This window comes from Lemur catta, chromosome 3 (genome assembly GCF_020740605.2).
Source record: "Lemur catta isolate mLemCat1 chromosome 3, mLemCat1.pri, whole genome shotgun sequence".
NCBI lineage: Eukaryota > Metazoa > Chordata > Mammalia > Primates > Lemuridae > Lemur > Lemur catta.
Window position 1 is genome coordinate 81,687,352 of NC_059130.1, and position 7,475 is coordinate 81,694,826.

Sequence of the window (7,475 nt, forward strand, 5' to 3'; positions counted from 1 at the left end):
TAAAAATAGAATTACCATATGATAGCAATCTTACTTCTGGGTATAGATCCAAAAGAAATGAAATTACTATCTCAAGAGATATCTGTACTCCATGTTCACTGCAGCATTATTCACAATAGCCAAGATATGAAAATGACCTTAATATCCACAGATGAATGAATGGATAAAGAAAATGTGGTATATATAAATACAATGGAATATTATTCAGCCTTAAAAAAGGAAAAGATCCCACCATTTGCCACAACATGGATGAACCTGGAGGACATTACACTAAGTGAAATAAGCCAAATACAGAAAGACAAATACTGCATTATCTCATTTATATGTGGGATGTTAAGAAGTCCAACTCATAAGAACAGACAGTAGAATGGCAGTTACCAGGACCTGGGAGGGTGGGGAAAATGGCAAGATGTTGGTCAAAGAGCACAAACTTTCAGTTACAAGAAGAATAATTTCTAGAAATCTAATGTACCACATGGTGATTACAGTTAATAATAATTTATTGTACACCTAAAATTTGCTAAGAGTGTAGATCTTAAGTGTTCTCACCAAAAAATCCAGGGTAACTATGTGATGGATAGTTACCCTGGATTAGCTTTATTGTGGTAATTAATTCACAACATATACATACATCAAATCATCATGTTGTACACCTTGAATATGTATAATTTTTACTTGTCAATCATATCTCAATAACGCAGGGGGGAGATAATAATCTGAACAGTTCTTTATTTAATCAAATGATTTGATATTTAACCACCCCCCCAAAAAAGAACAGTAACAACTCCAGACCTAGATGACTTAACTAATGAAATATACTAAACATTTCAGAAATAATACCAATTCTACATAAATTTTTCCAGAAAAATCAAAAAGAATGAAATGCTTTCCAAGTCATTCTGAGTCCTGATTTACTCACACAACAAAACCTAAATACAAGAAAACTATAGATCAATATCCGTCATAAAGATGCAAAAATTCTTAAAATTTTAGCAAATAGAATCCAACAATATACAAGAAGGATAATACATCCTGACTAGTAGGGTTTACCTCAGGAATGCAAGGTTAGAAAAAAAATCAATGAATATAACTCACCACATTAAGAGTCTTTTTAAAAAATCTGATGGTCACAGTTACAGAAAAAGCAACCGACAAAATAAACATCCATTATTCATCAAAAAAAATTCTCAGCAGGGCCGGGCGCGGTGGCTCACGCCTGTAATCCTAGCACTCTGGGAGGCCGAGGCGGGTGGATCGCTCGCGGTCAGGAGTTCGAGACCAGCCTGAGCAAGAGTGAGACCCCGTCTCTACCAAAAATAGAAAGAAATGATTTGGACAGCTAAAAATCTATATAGAAAAAATTAGCTGGGCATGGTGGCGCATGCCTGTAGTCCCAGCTACTCGGGAGGCTGAGGCAGGAGGATCACTTAAGCCCAGGAGTTTGAGGTTGCTGTGAGCTAGGCTGATGCCACGGCACTCACTCTAGCCCGGGCAACAAAGCGAGACTCTGTCTCAAAAAAAAAAAAAAAAAAAAAAAAATTCTCAGCAAAGTAGGAATATGATAAAACTTCCTAAACCTGATAAAGGGATTCTACAAAAAATATACAATTAATATCTTGCATCATACTAAATGAGGCAGAAATGAATGCCTCTCTCTCAGATCAAGAACAAGGCAAGTTGTCAGCTCTCATCATTTCTATGCAAAGAAGCCATTCCAGCCAATGCAGTACAGCAGGAAAAATAAAAGGCATCCTCACTGGAAAAGAAATAAAACTCTCTTATTTATAGATGACATGCTGACCACCTACATAGAAAATCCAATGTATCTACAAAAAAGCTATTAGAAGAAGTAATATAGCAAGATTGCAGGATACATGATATAAAGGAACAACAAAGAACTAGAAATTAAAATTTTAAAAGATATCATCACTTACAATAGCATCAAAAAATAGGAAATACCTACAGACAATCTGACAAAGATTTGCAAGACCTACGTAATGACAGCTATGAAAGTTTGCCTAGAGAAATTAAGGAAGACTTAAATGAACAGATACATATGAGTCAGAAGACGCATTATTTAAGATTCAATTCTCCCCCAAATTAAATGTATAGATTCATTACAACTTCTAATTAAAATCTAAATAGGCTTTTATTTTGAAATGGACAAACTGATTATAAAATTCCTATGGAAATAAGACCTAGAACAACCAACAAAAATTTTAAAAAGAACAAAGTGGAAGGACTCCAACTAGCTGATTTCATTATCTATTACAAAGCTATAGTCATCAAGATTATATAATAGTATTGGCATTAAAACAAACAGATCAATGGAACAAAATAAAACAAACAGAAGTGGGCCTACATACAAAAATCATTTTTGAACAAAGATGCAAAGGCAAGTCAATGGAGAAAAGATGGGCTTTCCAGCAAATGGTGCCAGAACAACTGGATATCCATACAGAAAAAAACACCTTCATTCCATATTTCATGCCATATACAAAAATTAAAAATGGAGCATAGATTTTATGAAAAACAAAAACAATAAAACTTCCTTAAAAAAATAGGAGAAAATACTTGAGACCTTAGGTTAAGCAAAGATTTCTCAGATACAACACAAAAAGCGTGATCCATAAAAAATCAAACGGATAAAATCGATTTCACCAAAATTACAAATTGATAAATTTAGACTTCATCAAAATTAAGAACTCTGCTTTCAAAATATATTAAGAGAACAAGAAAAGCATCAAAATGAGAGGAAATGTTTGCAAATCACATAAGTGATAAGAACTTAGGAAAATATATAAAGAGCTCTCAAAACTCAATAAAAAGAAAACAAACAGCTCATTTATTTAAACGGACAAAAGATTTAATATACACTTCACCCAAGAAGACATACAGAGAGGAATTACAAAGGGGCACAAGAAATCTATAGGGCTATTAGATGTTCCTTTTCTTGATTGTGATGACGGTTTTCAGATATATACATATGATAAAACTTCTCAAATTAGATACTTTAAATATGTAGTTTATTGTGTGCCAATTATTCCTCATAAAGCTGCTATAAAATATCCCACTTGAGAATGCCTTGTGGGTCCCAGTGGCACCTTGACTGCTGCATTCCTTCATTCCCTACATTCAACTAGTAATTATAATTCCTAATCATTCTATTATCCTAATCTCTCTCCATTTTCATAACTATTACCCTAACCCTCTCACTTATATGACTACAATAGCATCTCTCCAAGCTTCACTACTCCAATTCATTCTCTACTCTGCAGCCACAATTAATTTTCTAAAACATAAATCTGAGCATGTCATTTTCCCTGGAGGTATGTCCCAAAATCCCTCAAGATGATTCACCAGACCCTTCCTGATCTGGCCCTCTCACCCTCCCTAACCTGGTATCTGGTGATTCCCCACCTCACCCTTCCCTGCCTAGCCATATTAATCAACCACATTCCACGCTTCTGTAGTTTTTTATGTGCTGTTCCCAATTCATACTAGCCTCTTCTCTTTCTCAAAATCACTCATACTCAGGCTTTGGAACTTAGTCCAGTATTATCTTCTCTAGAAAATCTTCTCCAAACCCCATATTGAACCATGTGCCCTTCTCTCCACTCCTGCGAATCTTCTGCATACCCTGCCGTAGCACTAAATCTCAGTATCATATAATCTCTCTCATTAAACTGGATCCAAGCAGACTGGATGAAAGCTAGAAAGCAGAGACCAAGTCTTACTCATCTTTACTTTCCCAGAGCCTACACAGTGCTGGGCCCAGGGTATTAGAGAACAAATGAATGAATAAAGAACTGACTTGGATGATCTCTTCTTACACCACCTGGGTTGATTCTATATCCCTCCTTATAAAAAGATGGGCAGGGGAGAGATTAAGTGATCTCTGTAGCATATCCTGGTAAAATAATCATTTCAAATTCCCTTGGGAGGTCCCACTCTGGCTGGAAGTTTAACAGCAAGACTCATTACCTCAAGTTGTTTTAAAAAACATCTGGTAATTGACTGTGATTTGAACTAAGTGAAAGGTTAGGGAAAGGGAACCAAATTCCAGGAAAAGGCACAGCCCACGGCAAAAATTAACACAGGCTGGAAGGCTGAGTGTCCTCCCAGTAAACGTCTTAATTTCAACCAGAAAGACTCAGCTCCCCACCCTCTGGGCTATTCTCTCCTCTCAGTACACGTTTTGACTTCCAAGTCCAGCCAGGGAGGCTCCTAACCTCCCCCTTCCTCAAAATCCACCTCGAGGCCCTGGGTTCTGTTCCCCCATTCATCCTTAATAGCAGTCCTCCAGGCCTCCCACTAGAAGGTCCTGCTCAGCTGGCCTTTCCAACAGCCAGGCCAGCAGCCATCAGGTCAAGGGCCAAGTGTGAAAGCCACATTAACAGGAGACTCCCAGAAGACCAAGGGGCAGTCATCTGGCTGGAAGACCCAGCCAGCAAGTTAAAAAGGAAAAAATCAGGATATACACTTGTGGATCACAGGGAAGAGAGGGAAAGCAAGCAAAAAACAAAACAAAGCAAAATTCTACCATTTAAATAAAGGCCACAAAGTAAGAGAAGACTTTTCTTCTTTTTTACTATCTGCTATTAAAGAGCATAATCACTTCCTCACTCCTAATTTCATACTTTAAAAAATAACGTAAGGATAGCTGCTCTTCATATCTTAGTGAGGAATGATGAAATTTACTTTAGGGATGAAATTTGTGTTAACACATCACGAAGTGCTTTAGTGGAAAATAACCAATAATTAGGGAAATTCACCCATTCTGCATCTTGCTGATCCTTAAATAAAAGCGAAATTAATGAAAATTAAAAGATATCCCTAGGCCTTTCCTACTCAGGACAACTGTAACCAAACAGCATTATCCCATCTAAATTGCTCCTCAAACATTATCACAAGATGCTGGAAGCGTTTAAACCTACAAGCAACACTGGCCTAAAAATGCTTTAGGTAGCCAGACTTGAATTAAAGGGCTCCCAAACTGCCTGGAAAAATGTCCTAAAAGGGGGAGGACAGAGGAGGGAGGGAAAGGGGAGGAGAGTAAGAGAGGAACTGAATCTAGTTAACTGGACAGTGACCGCAGACAAAGCACCCTGGGTTCCAAACACCTAATGGGCAGCCTTGGCAGATGCAGTAAAGGGCGACCCTTCCCTTGAGTGGCCCCACGCCTCACCCAGGAGAGGACACAGGGGATTCAATAACGTCTCGGGAGCCAACGACCCGGCGGGTGTGAGACTTAAACAGCCGGAGGAGGAGGAGGAGGAAAAGGAGGAAAAAGGGGAGGGAAGCGCTGACCCAATGCGCTCTCGGGTTGGAGAACCTTCTTCCTGGACGTGGGCGCTGAGAGTCTGTGCTCCTGCAAAAGCCCCTGGTGCCCACGTGGGACGGACAGGCGGGCCACTTACAGGACTCCTCCAATCTGAAATTGCATTTTAGCTAGAGGAACTCTGCACGTAGGCACGCCCAGCCCCACCGCGCAGGAGCAGGGCGGTCTCCGCGGGCGGCTGCAGCCCAGCCTCGGCCGCCCCGCGCGAGGCCACGCCCCCCGCCGGCCGCGGCCCCCGCCGCCCCTGTAAGACGCGCCACGATTGGCCCTTTGAACCGGGCCCGGGATTGGCCAGCGCCTGCCGCCCCGCCCACTGGGTTCCCGCTCCGCCCCACCCTGGCCAGCCCGCAGGCTGCGCGGACCGAAACCTGGCTCGGGCCCTCGCTTGGTTTTTAAAGGCACCGAAGGGGACTGTGTCTGGGGACTCATCTCACAGAACTCATCCTGGCAAACTCTCCACAGCCCCTCATGGATGTGTGTGTCAAAGCGTTTACTGAACACCAGGACTTTTGTAGGCTGGTGTAAGAAATAGCATTTATTGAATGCTTACAATTCTTGAATGCTTACCTTGTGCCAGCCCTTGTTTCTGATTCTTTACAGGAATTTACTTATCTAATCCTGTGGCCAACCCTCTGAAGTACTCATGAGATTTTGAAAATCCCCGTAATAGATGGGTCCCTACGTTTGAGGAATTTACAATCTTGTGGGTACTGGACACTGACCTCATTAAATCCACGCCTTACCTTTTCAATACGCTACATTTTATGTATCCCTAATTTACAGATGCGGGGAGTCAGAAATGTTTTTAGCTTTTTCTTAGGCACACAGCTAATAAATAGGCAACCAGAAGGAGAATTCCAACCTGAGATCCAATGTGAGCTCTTTCTGTTAAAAAGGCAGAATCCCAGGCTGAGAGAACTGGAGTCTTGGAAGATGGCAATTGCTGAGTCCAAACGTTTTGTTTTCCTAAGAAAGGAAACTGAGGCCCAGCATAGGGAAGTGTCTTTCTAAGGACACAACTGTTGAAAGAAGTAAGCCTCGATAATAACATTGGTCTGTGTGCCAGGTGCGTTATGATTGTCTGCTATCTTCACAACAACCTCAAAATAAATAGGTGCTCTTATCTAGGTTTTACAGGTGAGGATACTGGCCCAGGGAGGCTCAGACCACATGATTAACCCCAGTCTTCGTGTGCTGTATCTCTACTGGTGATCCTGGTTTGGGGTCATTTTCTTTTTTCTGAGCCATGATTGTTCACCTTTCATTCCCAACAAATACCCAAAAACCTAGTTGTAGACTCTTTGGGATCTGTTCCTTAGCACCCGTGTGAATCTAGTGTTCAGTAGGAATAATAGTACTAAGACCTGTTCATCTTACCTTTCCAGAGCATTGTGAAGAGCAAATGAGCTAATAGATATGAAAATGCTTTGTAAAATGTTAGATGTTGAATACACATAAGATATTGCTTCCAAATCTTCAGTGTACACCAAGAATGGATTAAATGAAATATGCCCACTGACTCATGAGCTGTGGCAAGAGTGCTCATCTTGGCTAGTCTTGAACTAGTGTGGATTTGCTGCCTGGCTTCTATGGATGGGTCTGTTTCTAGCTTTTGTGTATTTGATTCTCAATTTGATTCCTCTTATTATCATACTATCAATAGCAACAATAGCACAGTGGCTCGAGCTCTCACAACCACCTTGGACCATGAAAGGACCTCAGGAATGAAAGCCACACATGGCAAAGCAATAAGGTGAATGGGCTTGGGTTCCTGACACCATGCAGCACCAGACCAATACCCAATTGCGCATTTCCAGACCTCCACAAGAAAGAAAAGAAACTGTTGTCTTGTGTAAGATACTTTTATTTTCTGTTATATGGGGCTAAGCCTAATCATAACTGATATATATATATATTGTGTGTGTATATATATATATATATATATATATATATGTACACACACACTTTACCTTGTAGAACTCTTAAACAGCAACCTTATAAAGTGGTAGATACAGAAACAGGCCTACAGAGGAAAAATCATTATGTTCAAAGTCATCCACCCAAGTGGTCAAGGTGAGAGAGATTCTGACCTGGGTTTTTCTGAGGCCAATTCTCATTCTCTTTTTCAATTAAG

The 7,475-nt window shown here is 40.5% G+C and overlaps 1 protein-coding gene across 10 annotated transcripts in view; it reads right to left on the reverse strand.

Moving 5' to 3' along the window:
- FGGY (FGGY carbohydrate kinase domain containing) overlaps nt 1–5,456 on the reverse strand; it is a 384,478-nt gene extending 379,022 nt beyond the window's left edge. For 5 of the 10 annotated variants that reach the window (XR_006734168.1, XM_045547908.1, XM_045547909.1 and 2 more), the window contains exon 1: nt 5,311–5,455. The gene's annotated coding sequence lies outside the window, so the exon portion shown is untranslated. Of the gene's footprint in view, nt 1–5,188; nt 5,270–5,310 lie in introns of those variants that run through there. The other 5 variants (XM_045547904.1, XM_045547899.1, XM_045547900.1 and 2 more) reach the window with 5 other exon arrangements.
- Nucleotides 5,457–7,475: the final 2,019 nt, after the last annotated feature.